Below are 16,755 nucleotides of genomic sequence, written 5' to 3' on the forward strand. Positions count from 1 at the left end.
TCACTAAACAATTTAAATTCCATCCATAACAATTAAACAATTAACTATTTCAATCGTTAAACAGAACAAGTTACCATCAGACAAAATATAAGTACCAAAAAGAATACAATATACAAAAGTAAGCCTCACCATGACCTAAAGTACACCATACTAGACCAAAAATTACATCTATCTAATTTTAAAATACATTACACACACATGTATGAATTGCAGCATAGCCCAAAACATTTTAAACACAGCAAAACAAGCTTTTAAAACAACATCATTTCTTACCCTGTATGTATATTTCGATCTAGACATACATACATACATACATACATACATACATACATACATACATACATACATACATACATACAGTGGCAAGAAATGATATACCAAAAAAAAATACACACGTAAAAAACAAACAAAAAAAAGAACAATTTAAATAAAATACATTTCTTTTGTTCACTTACCATTACTTGACCCACTCACCGACTACCGTTGAACAGCTTACTCTCGAACCAATCCACGCACAGGAACCCATAAAATAATAAACCATAAAATAATAAACATTAAAATAAAAAAAACAAAACAATCCACGGGGATTCTATTTGTAATCCATCTTCATCTGTATTCTTCTTTCTTGTATCTGCGGCTCTCTTCTGGGGTCTTCTTGTCTTCTTCGGCCACGCCCTTGTCTTTTTCTTCTGTAGAAGGTCCTTCCTCCTCAGCGTCTATTTTCAAAATGAGACGACATAGACTTTTATAGGCCTATGAAGTCACATTTTCATCATATGGTTCCCACGGCCCTGATTGGGCCATGAAAACCATGTGCTTTGGGCGAGAGAAAAAAAAATGATGACGTCATTTAAAGGCAATGAAAGCACAGCCAATCAGAATGGGTGTGCTTCATTGCCTTTAAGATGACATCATGAAAATAAAGATGGTCGGCCTCACATGGTACGGTAGCCAATCAGAGCGTGGGAAATACATCCCAACACTGATTGGCTCTAGTACCATGTGACAGGCTTTCAATGACGTCACATCCATTCTCCCCCAAGCCTTTGTCATATGGTCTACTAGAGCCAATCAGAGTTGTATTGTATGTGTATATATATAGTTGCATGATGAAGCCACTGAATGGGCAAATGAATGGTGAAGGGTGGGTATCGGGCCAGGGTGGCTTAACCCCTTAATTACCTTTGTGGTTATTATCCGATAAGGTGATTAATGGGTTAATTGATATCTGAATGTAATTGCAGTGTATTGGCTATGTATTTTTTTGGCAACAGAGGACAAGGATTTTGCTGGCAACGGGGGCTTCTTATTGATGAGGTCAGTAGAACTTTATTGCAGTTATTATGCTAGTTAATGTGTTTAATAATGGGCAAATAATCTATTATCCCTATCTGGATAATAGTTATTTTGCACATTATTGTACTGTATGTGTTGGGGGGAGGGGGGGGTGGATGTATGTATTGAATGTATAGGTCAGGTTTATTTATTTTACATTCAGGGTTGGTTCCTTTTGGTTCTGCGAGAGACCTCTGGAGACCACCTGCGGTATCTTCTGGCTTCTCATGGGTATCAGGCTGCGTGGTCCACGGGGGACACCTGCAGGGAAGAACCGGTGCCCCACATCTGTGGGGGCACCGTGGACCCATAGTGCCCATCTGTGGGTCCCCAGACACCCGAGGCCCCTCAGACACCTGTGGGTCTGACCCAGGGCCCCCAGACATCTGCGGGCCTACCGCGGAGACCACCTGGTTGGCCATGGCACCTGGTGGGACCCACCACAGGCCTCCAGAACCTCTATGAAACAAGTTGCTGGTAACTGTAGGTCTGGGAGGTGACCCGTCAGGCCCACCGGGGACTCACGTGGGCCTGGGGTATGAACCCTGTATGTAAAAGAATAAATCATGTATTTATGGGGGGGGCACAGGGGGTGGGTTATGTATTTAATAAATAGAATGATGTTTATTCTGGGGCAGTGTATTGTTTTTATTGTGGGTACTGGGGGTGGGGGGAGGGAGTATTGGCCCCAAGGGTATGTGTGTAGGCCTCCCGGCTGGGTAGTGGGTAAGGGTGGTTAGGCCTCACGGGGTGGGGGTTAGTGGGGGGAGGGTATGTAGGCCTCCCGAGTGGTGGGTGAGGGTGGGTTAACCCCCTAATGACTGTAGAAGTTAATAACCGCTATGGTGATTAAGGGGTTAGTGGACATTACATTGGATGTTTTTATTCTTGTTTCTGTTTTGCAGCAGCAGAGGGACATGGGCAGGATGAAGATTAGGATGGCCTTCATCGTGGCAGCTGGACAAGGGTGAGTGCAATATGTATTTATTGATCTTTATGTATTTTAAATACTGTATGCACATTCACTATTATCCATTTGTGGGTAATAGTAATTGTGCCCATTACTATATTGTATGTGTTGGGGGGGGTTATTTTTTTTAAAGTATGTATGTGTTTTGACATTAATTGGGGGGGGGGCACAGAATTGGTACTACAGGCCTGCGGGTAACACCCGAGGGCCCCCGCCGGCCTATAGTATCATTGATGTGCATATATGTGTATGTTAGGGGGTATAGGGGTTGTTGGGGTAATATATATATATATATATATATTTTATATATATCTTTATTTTTTATATCTCAAAGCTGTGACCATGCAGCAAGCTTAAGCCTATAGGGAACCATGTTAAAAATGGTTTTTGAGGCAAAAAGTAACACTGTGTGCTCATTTGCATGTCATTTCCCAGAATCCCTTGCTGCAGTGGAAGTGCTGCCTAAGACATGCAGATGAGCATACAGCTGTATTTGCATATTTGCTTTCCTGTGGAGGGTTTTTGTCACTTTTTTTACTCACCATAACTTAACTCAGTATTATGGTATAGCCTATCCCATAGCCTCTCATGCATACCCAGTTAAAATCAACCCCACACTGATGAGACCCATTAAGGTCGAAACAGTTGTGTAGCTGAGACTGTGTCCCCTTGGCCTTGAGTCATCGTCCCTTCGGAGACTAAAGACTCCTGCTGCTTTTGGGGGGGCACGCCATCTCGAGCTGAGAGGAGTGATCCTGAGCGAGCAGATGCGGAAGTGAGGGGCCGGCACCTTTGCCCTGGGACATCGCCTTTACTGGCTAAAGTCCCTTTCTGCTTTTGGGGTGCCGCACCTGAGCTTGGGAGAGCGGAGATGACGTCGCAAGCTGGAATGCGCAATTCCATCCGGTTCCTGATCGAGGAGACCGAGAGATGTCGAGTGAACCTGCAGTGGATAGTGGAGAAGGTGCTGAAGCAATTGATTGGTCTGGATGCTGAGAGGATCTTCTGCCTTCAGGATTTCCCTGCACAGGGGATTTATGACCTGACCTGTCATCAAGAAGCGGATGTTTGGTGCACTTTTGAAAAGTGCAAGGAGAAGTCTGGTGACCCGATCTTACATGGCATCAAGGTAATTCCAAGTTTTATGCTGGAGGAGAGACCACTTGTAATTCACATGTACAATCCGTATGCAAGGAAAGAGGAGATTGTGACTTTTTTGAAACGGTATTGTGAAATGATCAGAGGAGGTGAAGAACTTAAAAACCCGTATGGCATGTTCAACGGGAAGAGACGTTTCTGGGTAGGTTCAGACGGGATCCATCATGTGCGGGAGGAGTGACACACCCACCGGCCATGTTCAATATCAGAGGGGACAGAGGGTTTTTGTTTTACCCGGGACAGCCTCTATATTGCAGGCATTGCCACACTTATGGACATACAAAGGAGGGTTGCACGAAAACGGGAATTGTGTGCCGTAATTGTGGGGAAGAGGGACATACTGCAGCCAACTGTGGAGTCCCTAAGAGATGCCATCTATGCGGAGAGGAAGGACACTTGGCAAGGCAGTGCACAAAATGGACATATGCCCAGGCAGCAAAAGGGGGCATTGTGCTAGAAGAAGAGGAAGAGGCAGTGGAGGATCAGGGAATTTGTGAGATGGAGAGTTCCCAATAGGGAGGGCTTGATCCGGTTATAACAGCAATGTATGAGGAGGATTTAAGAAGGGAAGAAATGGTAGAGAGTGGCCCAATAGAGGGGGAGGTGGAAGTGGAAATAATGGACACGACCGGACCCAAGAAAGGGGCGCAAAAACGTAGTTTACAAAGTGACAATGATGTTTGTACAGTTGAAGGGGAGGGGAAGAGTGAGCTACGGCAAGATAAGGTGATGAAGTCAAAGTTTTGTGCGCTGGATTTGTCCAGTATTGACGGGAGTGGGGAAGAGGAACAGACCGTGAGTAAAGGAAAAGAGGAAAATAAGAAGTTAGATAGGGAAGCGCAAGAAACTGAGGAGAAGGCAGGCCCTGATGGTGCGAGTGGAAAAGGCAGAGAGGGAAAGAGTAAGTGTAAAGGGTTTGTTAGTGGAAGCGAAAACGAGTCTTCGCAAGGGATAGAAACAAAGGATGATAAGGATAGCCAGAGTAAAGTGGAGCCTAGAGAGAAGGGTGTAGAGGGTAAAGTTGGAAAAGTATCAGGGAAGGTAACCCTAAAAGAGAAAATGAAACATTTTGAGAACGCAGTGGGAGATGTTCTGTTTTGGGTGGGTATTTTCCGGAAGCAGCATGGTGGGAGTAGTAATGAAATTTAAAACCAGAGACATAACATAAAACACAGACAAAGCTCAGTGCACATCCAGAAAAACTTATACTGCACCGACACACTTTATTCGAGCAAATACCCGGTATGTACCTGGCAGATACCTGGAATGCGCCGCTCCTCACCTCTGACAAGCCCCGTTGCATTTGCCTTCCCAGCCTGGGTTCATGCCTGGCTGACGGACGGCTGATCTGTTAAATGATAATGATTAGGATTTAATAGGCTGCAATGCTTCGCGTGTCTACCAGATGGCATAAATTCATGAATTGTAATGCAGTATATATATATATATTGTGCAGTATTGCAGCCAGCGGGAATAAAATGCTTCAATCCCTGCTTGGAAAATACCTCAATGCACTCGGGCAGAAAACAGTCACAAACCTCAATACACCCGGGTATACCCGAATTCGTGGGACTAGCCGAGCTCGAATAAAGTGTGTCGCCAGTGTATACGGTATATACGGGAGTAGTGATGAACAGATAATAGAAAGATTGGAAAAATTGATGTACCAAAGAAAACAGCTGACAAAAGAGCAATATGAAGAATTAAAAAAGGAGCATGTACAGTGGGTTAAAATAAAAGAGGCTAGGGGAGAGGTGAAGGAGAAAGAGAGTAGTGAGAGTAATAGATCATCCTCACAAAAAAAGTCAGATAAGCGTGGAGAGGGAGGAGAGGGAGGGGTATGTAATACAAGAGTTAGATAGAATAAACATGTGGGCAGGCAACGTGATGGACAAGCATAGACTAGAATGGCTAAAGACACAGCTTACCAAGACAGGGTTGGGTAGAGAGGAAGTACGTAGATTAAAAGGTAAATGTATTACATATAATATCGAGTTTCAGTTAGAGAAGTTACTGGAACAGAAGAAATAATTAGATGTAAGGTTAAACGTTTTGTAAGCAAAGCTTTGTTGTAGGATGATTATATGATCAGGAAGCTAAATTCTGATGTATGGAAGGGATGGATGGCTGGGAAAGAAGAATGGCGACAGAATGGGATGAAAGTGTGTGTAATTGTGTTTTGAACAGTAATATTCTGTGGGGAAAGGAAGGAGGAAGAAAATGTAAATATATTATGTTTTGGTGTCTTTCTAATGTTAAGTGACGTTTGTCACTATGGTGTGTTTTTTTGGTTACCAAAAAAGTTTGTAAACTTAAAAAAGGTGTTGAATAAAAAAAAAAAGAAAAAAAAAGAAACAGCTGTCTGTGGGTGGTTTTCTGGGTATGCACCTTAACCCTGGCTGTGCTCAAAGCTGTGACCATGCAGCAAGCTTAAGCCTATAGGGAACCATGTTAAAAATGGTTTTTGAGGCAAAAAGTGACACTGTGTGCTCATTTGCTTGTCATTTCCCAGAATCCCTTGCTGCAGTGGATGTGCTGTATGCTGGGTGATAATGGGGAAAGGCGGGATTGCAGACCTGCCTAAGACATGCAGATGAGCATACAGCTGTATTTGCATATATATATATATATAAATATATTTATTTGTTTATATATATTTATTTATTTATTTAGTGTGGGTATGTTGTGTGTGTATTTTTTTTATTGTGGTTAGCGGGGGTGGGTGAAGGGGGTATTTGGCCCCAACGGTGGTTTGTTTAGGCTTGCGGGTGGGTAGCGGGAGGGCTTAACTCCTTCATGACTGTAGCGGTATTAACCGCTACGGTCGTGAAGGGGTTAAGTGCACCCGCAACCCCCCCGCAAGCCCTAAACCAGCAACAAGGGCCAAATACCCCCTTCACCCACAGCCGCTACCCACAATAAACCTGGCACGGTGGGTTAAACCCTTCATTGCCTTCGCGGTTAGCCGCTAAGGTAATGAAGTGGGCTTTAAATGCATTTTTCCTGCCTCCGATGCATGCCGGGGGGCTCCGGTGCGGGTATCAGCTTTGGAGACCACCGGCATTAATCCCAGGCAGGAAAAAGGCCTGCTTTTTTCTAAGTGTCGACCTTGTCGTTGCTTAGACACCACCATCTTGCCAACTTTAGTTGGCGGAACGGTTTGGCATTCAAATCTCAATTCTGGAGTGCCGATCAGCAGCGAAAACCTGATCGGGGCTACTAGAATACAGCCGATTTAAAAAAGTGCCGAAAAGTGGCTTATCGGCACCCGCATACCGATAAATTTTTATCGGGAACAAAAATTGACGATTTTGGCCACTTTTCGGCGCTTACTGAATCGGGAAGGCATTTTTGGCGGGAAAATTGAGATAAAAGCCTTTTCGGCGCTTACTGCATAGAGCCCTTAGTATCTGAGCCCTATTCCTAATACTATATACTAAGTGAAGTTATTAGGAATATTATAAAATAAATTAAATCCGATTAAATCACGTATCTCACACTCAATTCTTCGGCTCACTTTTAAAGCTTTACATTCTTCTGCCCCTCCTTACATCTCAGCCCTAATTTCTCGCTATGCACCATCCCGACTCTTGCGTTCTTCTCAAGGATGTCTTCTTTCTACCCCCTTTGTATCTAAAGCTCTCTCCCGCCTTAAACCTTTCTCACTTTCTGCCCCACACCTCGTGAATGCCCTTCCCCTCAATACCCAACTAGCCCCCTCGCTATCCACCTTTAAGACTCACCTTAAGACACATCTGCTTAAAGAAGCATTTGAGTAGCACTGGATAACCATGGACACATGACACATAAAGCTTGGCCCCCTGCAGACGCACTTACTAGTATTCCCTCCTACTGTCTCTGTACGTTCTCCCTACCTACCAATTAGATTGTAAGCTCCTCGGAGCAGGGACTCCTTCCTTAATGTTACTTTTACAGTATGTCTGAAGCACTTATTCCCATGATCTGTTATTTATATTATTTGTTATTTATATGATATGTATTACTACTGTGAAGCGCTATGTACATTTATGGCGCTATATAAATAAAGACATACAATACAATACAATACAATAAATAAAATTATAATTTATAAATTATGCATTGTGTGTGTCATTCTGCAATCTTGCGTCTGTTAAATAAATATCACAAATTCAAATGTCTACTTGACTTAAAAGTGATCCCTAATTAGTGCACTGGAGTATTCTTCTCTTTTTTGCATTAATAATTCCAGATGAATGGATTTTCCAAGATCTCCATGCAGCTCCATAATATCAAACATCTAAAACTGTGTTTGCCTCTTCTACTATAAAGACTAAAGTTACTATACTACTTATTGAAGGAATTTCTATTGATAAAATTTAATTTATGACAGCAGTAAAGAATATAAATATTTAATTTATGTTTGTAATATACAGTAAAAGAAAAGTATTAGTTTTATCAAAGGTTGATTGAAAGTCAACAAAATATGCTACTTAAACAGCCAAATCCCAACAGAGAAAGTGTGATAATCGAAGACTGTTTATACTGTAATGCACCCTAAAACATGTTATTTTTTTTCATTTTTTATCTAATCAGCTAATGGCCATTGGTAACATTAGCTTTATTATGTATTGATTTTCACCCATTAAAGTAACTTCATAGTTACATTAACTTTTCTTGCTGAAGTTTAATATTGATTAATGGAGCTTTGCTTGTAATAAAGCAAAGATTAAGGTCCATGTTGGTGAACATTTTTGTAGCAATATAAACAATAATGATTTAACTTTATTTATGATGATATATATATATATATATATATATATATATATATATATATATATATATATATATATATATATCATCATAAATAAATATATATATATATCATCATAAATAAAGTATATATATACAGGTATATATATTTGAAAACACAGAAAATTATTTATATTATATAATTTTTATGCGTGACCTTACACACTTACGATGGCTGTGGCCTGTAATTCAGAATAAGGACCCTTCTCACTGTATCAGAGGATCTCTGTAATGACAGGCAAAGTCAATATCATCCAGTTGCAAAAGCAGGAACTATATTCACTCCATTAAATTAACTTATTTGCACACCTTTATCTTGATCTAGTTGTCTATCTGTCAATCAACCACACTGGGGATAATTGATGGTCAGAAATGTTATTCCATAGCTGCTTGCAAAAATTGTGTTGAACTTGTAGTTTCCTTCTAATTCTCTCCACACTATACACCATATACACAGAGATGCTAACAAGATACATGGGCAATACACAGATGCACACACTTGCACCAGAAACATGTACCATACACAGGTACCCACATCACATATACACACCATACACTGATGCTCACACATTAGACATATACCATGCACCTGTAAGAAACATGCCCAGAGATACAACCAGGAATACATATTTGGGGAAAATAAACAATGGATTTATTCAGCCTGTCACGTTAAACAATGCAGGAAACCATACAAATAACCAACATATCCCTGTGATAGGACTAACTCACTTCCCCTTTCACTATCTACAAGGCTGGGGGGATACGCCCTTTACCAACCTATCACCCCAAAGTCTAAAGAAGTAGCTCAAAGCAGATGACCCTTTATGTCAGTGGCAGGGTCTGGGTCTTGATTGGTGTCCCTTGAGTGGCCAGCCTCTGGTGGGTTCCCAGGTTTGCTGTGCCCTGGAAGAGAGGTCTGGTCCCCTGGATTCTTAATGTCAGCACACAGTCCTTCTGTGTTCTTAAGAGTCTCCCTTTCAGTTCCCACCAGGTGGCTTTAACACTTGTCTGATTAACCAGGTGGAGAATGGTTAATTGTCTAACTGAAATTAACCAACTCCCTGCTGGTTTACTCAGACCTCTGAGGCTTTCTATTGAAACCTCATTGAGACAGGGTTCATTTCATATTAAATACCTCCCCTGTTTGTGGGAAGCTTGTGCTAACCACGGCTGAAGCCCATTCTTCCACTCTCCCTCAAGATATACCTGTGGCTCGAATGAGAATAGATATAGGAAGAGAACCCTCAGTCCCTCTGGGATTGGAGTCCTTTCTACAAGTTACAACGTCTCCTCAAGAAGGTGCTTGAAATAAGCACCCTCAGTCACTCGAAGAGGACTTTTCCCAAGCACAGTTTTTCTTCTTCTGACCACTTAGTTAACCACTTAGTTACTAGTTTTTTAGACCTGACACAGCAAAGCGGAAAAAACGCAGAAAGAAAAAGAACCCTGCGGGAATGAAAAGTCCAGCAATCCTGGAAGAAGAAATAAAAACACAGGGACCTGTAATTGACAACTCACAGATCTTTAATTAATCAAATAATATTTCAGTCAGGACCAACTTAACTTGTTAAAGAAAGGACTCCCCCACTTTAGACTTTAATTTTTTTGAATGGGTCAATTTATTTGGCAGGCAACTATTTCTGCATAAATTCCACACTATACATGCTATGAGAATGAAGATACCATGAGCACTTTTGATGAACAAACATTGGATGTGTTAACAACACTACTGTATATGAGCAAAATGAGGAGTCTGACTCTCATTTTACTTGCCCCTTCATTGACCTCAAGTTGAGGAGTCATTTCACCTCGCTACCTAGCATCTGTCTGGCGGTTGATCTATTTATCACATGTGTCACCAGGGATTTAGATGCTCAACCCTCTCACAATAAATCTAAAATTAATCTCACTGCCAATGAGAAAAGTGGTTTGATAGAATTAATGACCAATTCCACCTTCACAATTAAGCCATCCAACAAGGGTGGCAATATTGTCATTATAGATACTGATGCACATGTTATGGAAAACAAGTGACTATTGAGTGACCGTGACTGTTATAGCATCCTTGAGAACAGGAACAGGAGAAAAAATGGCAGTGCACTGCCAAGAAAACCTTGACTTTGAGAAAGGGCATAGAGCCCGAAACGCGTAGGTGGATACTTGTTGGGGCTAGGGGGGACCTTTGTCCAATCTTTTTATGGCATAAATAAATTTTTGCTTTTGCTGCTGTGAGCCTCCTCCTGGTTTTCTTGGCAGTGCATTGCCGTTTTTTTCTCCTGTTCCTGCTCCTGTTACTGGTGGACTGCACGCTATTGATCCCTGCTGAAGAATACTCCCCTGGATTCTGCAATTCAAAAGTGAGTTATACCTGTGGGTTGCCATACCCCTTCATTCTCACTATATGGGACATTTATTGTACTATTCTTTATTGGTGCCTGTGGCATTAAGTACTAGTACCTTAAACCCTATTAGGGTAACTTTATTGTGTTATACAGATTATTGGGAGCTTCTCAACTGCAGATGTTACGAATACACTAAGGACTTGTCTTTCTGATGCACTGGCGTTCTACACATCCATCCTTGAGAACAGCCTGACATTGCAGTATAAGCAATAACTAACTACCATTTTGCTAAAGGGTTTAGATGATGAACCAATCTCTAGACAAGAATATGACTTCATGCTTCCAAAAGCGCCAACTGTGGTGACTTTCTACAGTCTAATCAAACTGCATAAGAACCAACAGCACCCGCCTGGTCGACCAATTGTCTCTGGCAATAATTGCCTCACTGAGGGATGTAGTGTCTATGTTGACATGGTTCTATGCACCAGATTACCATCATATGTCCAAGACACCAAGGACACTGAATAGACTTAGCGGCATTACTGTCACCCCAGATACCTTGTTCGCCAGTTTAGACGTGGAATTGCGATATACTAGTATAAGACATCAGAATGGCTTGGAAGCAGTTGCACATTTTCTGTCAACGAAATATTGTAGATTGAGCAAACATAATCAGTTCACTCTGGACCTTCTGAGCTATGATCTAACCCACAGTTACTTTGTGTTTGATGGCAGCTATTACCACAAGATCCATGGTACAGCTATGGGCACTGCTTGTGCACCCACGTATGCCAAACTGTACCTTGGCTGGATTGGAATACATTTACAGTATGTATTCTGTGATGAACTATCTGTGTATACTGAGCACATTGATATATGTATCGGATACATAGATGACATACTCATATTGTGGAATGGTTCAAGCACATTATTCTCCACTTTTTTTATTGAAAAACAAGAAGAACGGGGGGAGCACAGGTTGAGGGACAGTACAAAGGTTTAAAACACTTGATGGTTTTAGATTCTCGACTGTTGTGTATAATAAAGTGTAAAATATCATAAACACTTACACGACCTTTTGTAAATGCTTTCACATCAAGGTATCTTTACTTTGCTTCTTTATCTTCTATGTTCTCTCTGTGCAATCGTTTCTTCTCCTCTGGTCCAAAGGAAGGCTTCTCCAATTTTTTCTGCAGGGATGACTTGTGGTGTTGTCCTCAAAGTATAAATAGAGTACAAAACAGATATGTGAGGCACAAGACAGATTAAGTAAATAATCACTGAAACAGACGATTCTGATAAATCAAATGCAGAGAAATACTGAATCCACTCACACGGGCAAGTGTGAGTGTCCTCTGGAGGGAAGTGTCTTTGATAGCACTTCACTGCAGAGCTGTCATATAATCCTCGCACAGAGAGAACATAGAAGATAAAGAAGCAAAGTAAAGTAAAGATACCTTGATGTGAAAGCATTTACACAAGGCCGTGTAAGTGTTTATGATATTTTACACTTTATTATACACAACAGTCAAGAATCTAAAACCATCAAGTGTTTTAAACCTTTGTACTGTCCCTCAACCTGTGCTCCCCCTGTTCTTCTTGTTTTTCTGTACTATCAAGGGTCCTGGATAGGTCCTTTTGGTGTCTTGAGCAGCAGGAAGAGAGTTGGAAGTAGATGGGAACCTTATTCACTTTATAAGGTTGATTTGTTCTATTTTAAGAATTTTATTCCCCCATAAATTTATTCTTCAGTGGTAGCGCCCAAGCATTTTCTATCACCACTTTTTTTATTGCCTTAATATTAATAAGCTTAACTTGAAACTCACCACTGCAACCATCCGTGCATCGATCACCTTCTTTGATCTGGACATTTATGTCGATCCGGATAGGAACATTCAAATGAAGGTTTGTAGGAGAAGAACAGCCACCAACAGACTTCTATTGGCTCAGAGCCAGCACCCTCTGTCATTTGTTGTGGGTATACAACTGGAACTGGTTGCGGAGGAACTGTTCCACTCTGCAGAAATTCAAGACTCAATCCAGAAAGCTGAGAGATCGTTTTTTTGTTTCAATCTTTTTTTTATTATTTTCGTATCACAATTACATCACTTTGGACGGTAATCTTCACAAAACAATAATATATTCAATACATAGCTTGCAGAATCTTTTAACATAATAAAACGTTTGACATTCCTATAACAGTGGAAGTGCAATAAAAACTTTGTGAACAAATCTTATGAAGTGTGCTTATAATACCTACACCTGAAATAGGTAAGGTCAGAAAAGAGATAAAGAGAGAAGGAAGAGGAAGACAGGAGAGAGGGGAGAAAGGTGGGGGGGGGGTGGGAAGTGGGACGCAACGAATCTACCTGCTGCCCAGGGTATTATAGGAAAATTTCTAAGTGTACTGTTCCCTTGATTTTCTTTAACTTTGGGATTTTGTAGGCTGTCTTATTTCTTTCTCTATTGTAGATAATTTTTAGTCTAGGGACCTTGGTTCCCATATCTTGTCAAATTTGTCTAGCGAGTGGTTTAGTTGAGCTGATAATTTTTCCATCAGTTTGACGTTGTTAACTCTTTGGATAACTGTACATCTAGAGGGGGGGTTTATATCTGAGAGATCGTTTTCTGGCACATGGCTACAAGCGATCTTATCATCGTGCACTGCATAGCAATAGGGATGATCTATTATCCATAATACTAAAAAAAAAGCGATAAAACAATAAGATGCATTAGTTCTTATAACAAAAGATGGTGGGCCATCTAACGTATTTTCTCATGGCACTTGCATCTCCTGCTTTCCAATCCTGACTTCAAAGAGTTCCTGGGGCCCTCTGGCTATCACAAGTAGACGATCAAAAGATCTACGGGACCACTTGGTCCATAGTCACCATCAGCTGAATTGACTTAGCACCCCGATTAAGGGAATTTTTAAATACCAAGGCTGTAAGCATGTAAACATGTCCTTCCAGCCAAGACATTTGTTAATCAAGACAGTACACAATTGTTCTTGGTTGATTAATTTATTAACTGCTGTACCAATAATGTTATCTATCTTATCACACGTAAATGTGGTAAGAGATACATGGGCAAAACTACACGACAGATTGAGGCAGAGTGAATTTATAAATTAAAGACACATTGTCCCAGTGGCCTCAATGAGGGGTTCACTTTCACTCCCTTCATTGATTAATTCTTGTTCTGTCCATTAGTATCGGTCCATTAATACTATAAAATTCTGTTTTTACATTATGGACGATTTATTAATCCATTATTTGTGTTTGTTTATCATACAATTGTGTTTCAACATGCCATGATATGACCATTGAGTATTTATACAATCCCATATATATATTATTTCTATTAGTGACTATATCATGTATTATATATGATATATTGTTAAATATCTACTCTAGAGGGTAAACAATGACATACTAATATATTCAGTGCTCTATTGACCCTTTCACTCTCTTGATGTACATGCCCAGAAATTAAGTAATAAATGATTAGGGATACCTGGTACTACAGTGGTATACCTCCATGTAGTGTCATTATGGTTGCCAATTTAATTTGCCATTAATATATGCATTATTTTTGCTATTACCATCCACGAGATCATTTATATATGCTCTCTTTATGATAATAAGTAAACTGATTGAGTCTCAGTCTACTCATGCCCAATCTGCATCTTACCTAAATGTCTGTTAGTCTACACATGCGCAATGCTTGATAATCCTTGCTGGGCTGTCGTATTTAACTTATCAGGTAACGCATGCGCAATATGCATTCCTTTATGGTGCTGTTTGTGCTGTCTGATTCAGTCTATTAGTTCACGCATGCGTATGTGGTACTCCACCTCAGTATCTATCAGTGTGCGCATGCGTAATACATGACAACATTTATTAGCGTCTTGGATGCAGTCTATCAGGCCAGTCATGTGCAATGTTCACTCCCTTAAAGCGTCTACCAGCTTGCGCATGCGCAAAACTGGATAACTTCTGCCGATATGTTTTTACAGTACACATATGCACATCATAATTTGTTTATTTGGCACCATGGAAACCATTCACCTTAAATACTCTGCTTGCTGAGCCATTTGCTAATTTACCCTGAGGAAGCTCCGTAGTTGGAGGGAAACATGTGTCGGGAATGTAGTTAACATCATCCGACACCGTTATGGGTCTGTTTTAACATTTTATAGTGGATCACTCGCTACTATTGAGATGATATAGGGAGATATCTATATAGTAAGGCTAGTTCATTTTTTACTTATATCTCAACATTATTATGATGCTCTGTCTGACCATCAGGCTGTTATATTATTGTTATATTACTTAATGAGCCAGTTTGATTGTTGGTCTGAGACATTGTATCAACCACAATAGCTTGCCTTACACAGCATACAATACTGTGTTACTCTGTAACCTAGTGTTTATTACATCTCTGGTTACATTATACAAGTTAGAATAGATGTCCCAAAAGGTCAAAAAAACGGAGCACAGCAGCAGCGAAGAGTGGGGCCACAAACCAGAAAAATAAGTTAAAAAATAGTTTATTTAATGACAAATGAGGGGTACAGGGTAACTCTGACGCGTTTCGGGAATGAGTCCCTTTGTCAAAGAGTTAATAGGCATCTATGCATACTCCCTGTTAAATATGTGAAGCCCTGCTGTTAAACTGCTTTGTTTATGTCTTGCAGACATTCTGTACACTCCCTCTCTTTGTGTTTCCCCATACCCTCCTAACAGTGTGTCACAGCGAGGCGCCTCATTGGTGATTTCCTTCACCAATGGGAGAGGTTTACAGAGCTATTCTCGTGAGATTTTGAGCGCGTGATGTCATTGTTGGGGGCGGGGCTTCACGTATTTAACAGGGAGTATGCATAGATGCCTATTAACTCTTTGACAAAGGGACTCGTTCCCGAAACGCATCAGAGTTACCCTGTACCCCTCATTTGTCATTAAATAAACTATTTTTTAACTTATTTTTCTGGTTTGTGGCCCCACTCTTTGCTGCTGCTGTGCTCCGTTTTTTGGACCTTTTGGGACATCTATTCTACTTACTTTGCTGGCGTGAGGCACGCATCACCCAGGGACAAGCTGCTGTATTGTGAGTTCTTACCTGTTCACTCCATACTGTCATGTTATTTGTGCAGGTTGTTTTACTGGGAGGGTAGGCATGACCATTATGGTATATATATAGGTCTGTCACCACCCCATAGACACCAATGCATAGCTTTACTGACTGGAGTTCAGATACACAGGTTTCAAGCGAGGCTCACATAGCTTTTATTATAGCTGATCCCCAATGGGTGATTTACAAGTGAACAATAATACACTGATGTTATGGTGTAATTGAGCCCTGATTCTGGGACTGGTTCCCTCAAACCCCACGTGCTATACTTCTATCAGGAGCTTGTTCACCATCCACTGTTGAGAATTGATTTTTTCATATTGGGGTCACAATTTAAACCAGATTTGATATTGGATTCATTTTTAACATTTGAGGGGATTTTTTAGCAATGGAGGATACTGCTGAAGAGGCTAATGCTGAAACCCCTGTTAACATCACCTTTGTTCAAAAATGTGCTGATAACGCCGGACGCAAGCGTAGGGCGGCACATGTGTTCACACAGACATTATCAGATACTTGTGAGGACAATGTTGATTTAACCATGTATTTTGCGAAGTTAGAAAAAGCTTTAACTAACAATTTGAGACTCTGGTGGGATATAACGACTTTAGACAATTATGTTATCTCTAAGAGAATTCCCAGAGGTCTCCGAATCAAGAAAATGCCCTTGTTTGGGTTTCCCTCTAAAAGCTTTGAAATAGAATGGACAAAGACATTGGGCGATTGTTCCATTAAGCTTATGGATTTGATCATTAAAACCAAAATCCAAGAGAGAAATGTGGTTAAAAAGACTATTAAGGACTTACAGCAAAATTTACACATCTTCAGACGTACAGTATGGCTGACTTTGATAGCATGGATGAGAAACTAGGCAGAGACATAGAGAAGATAGAAGATGAAATTATGATTAAAAAGCAAACTAAGTTCGACAGGGATCGTATGGATTACGAACGTAATCAGATTTATGTCTGGCAAAAACCATGGCAGAGTCAAAACACTTCCAGGCAAGAAACTTCACAGAGAAAG

The sequence above is a fragment of the Ascaphus truei genome, chromosome 1, assembly GCF_040206685.1.
Source record: "Ascaphus truei isolate aAscTru1 chromosome 1, aAscTru1.hap1, whole genome shotgun sequence".
NCBI classification, from domain to species: domain Eukaryota; kingdom Metazoa; phylum Chordata; class Amphibia; order Anura; family Ascaphidae; genus Ascaphus; species Ascaphus truei.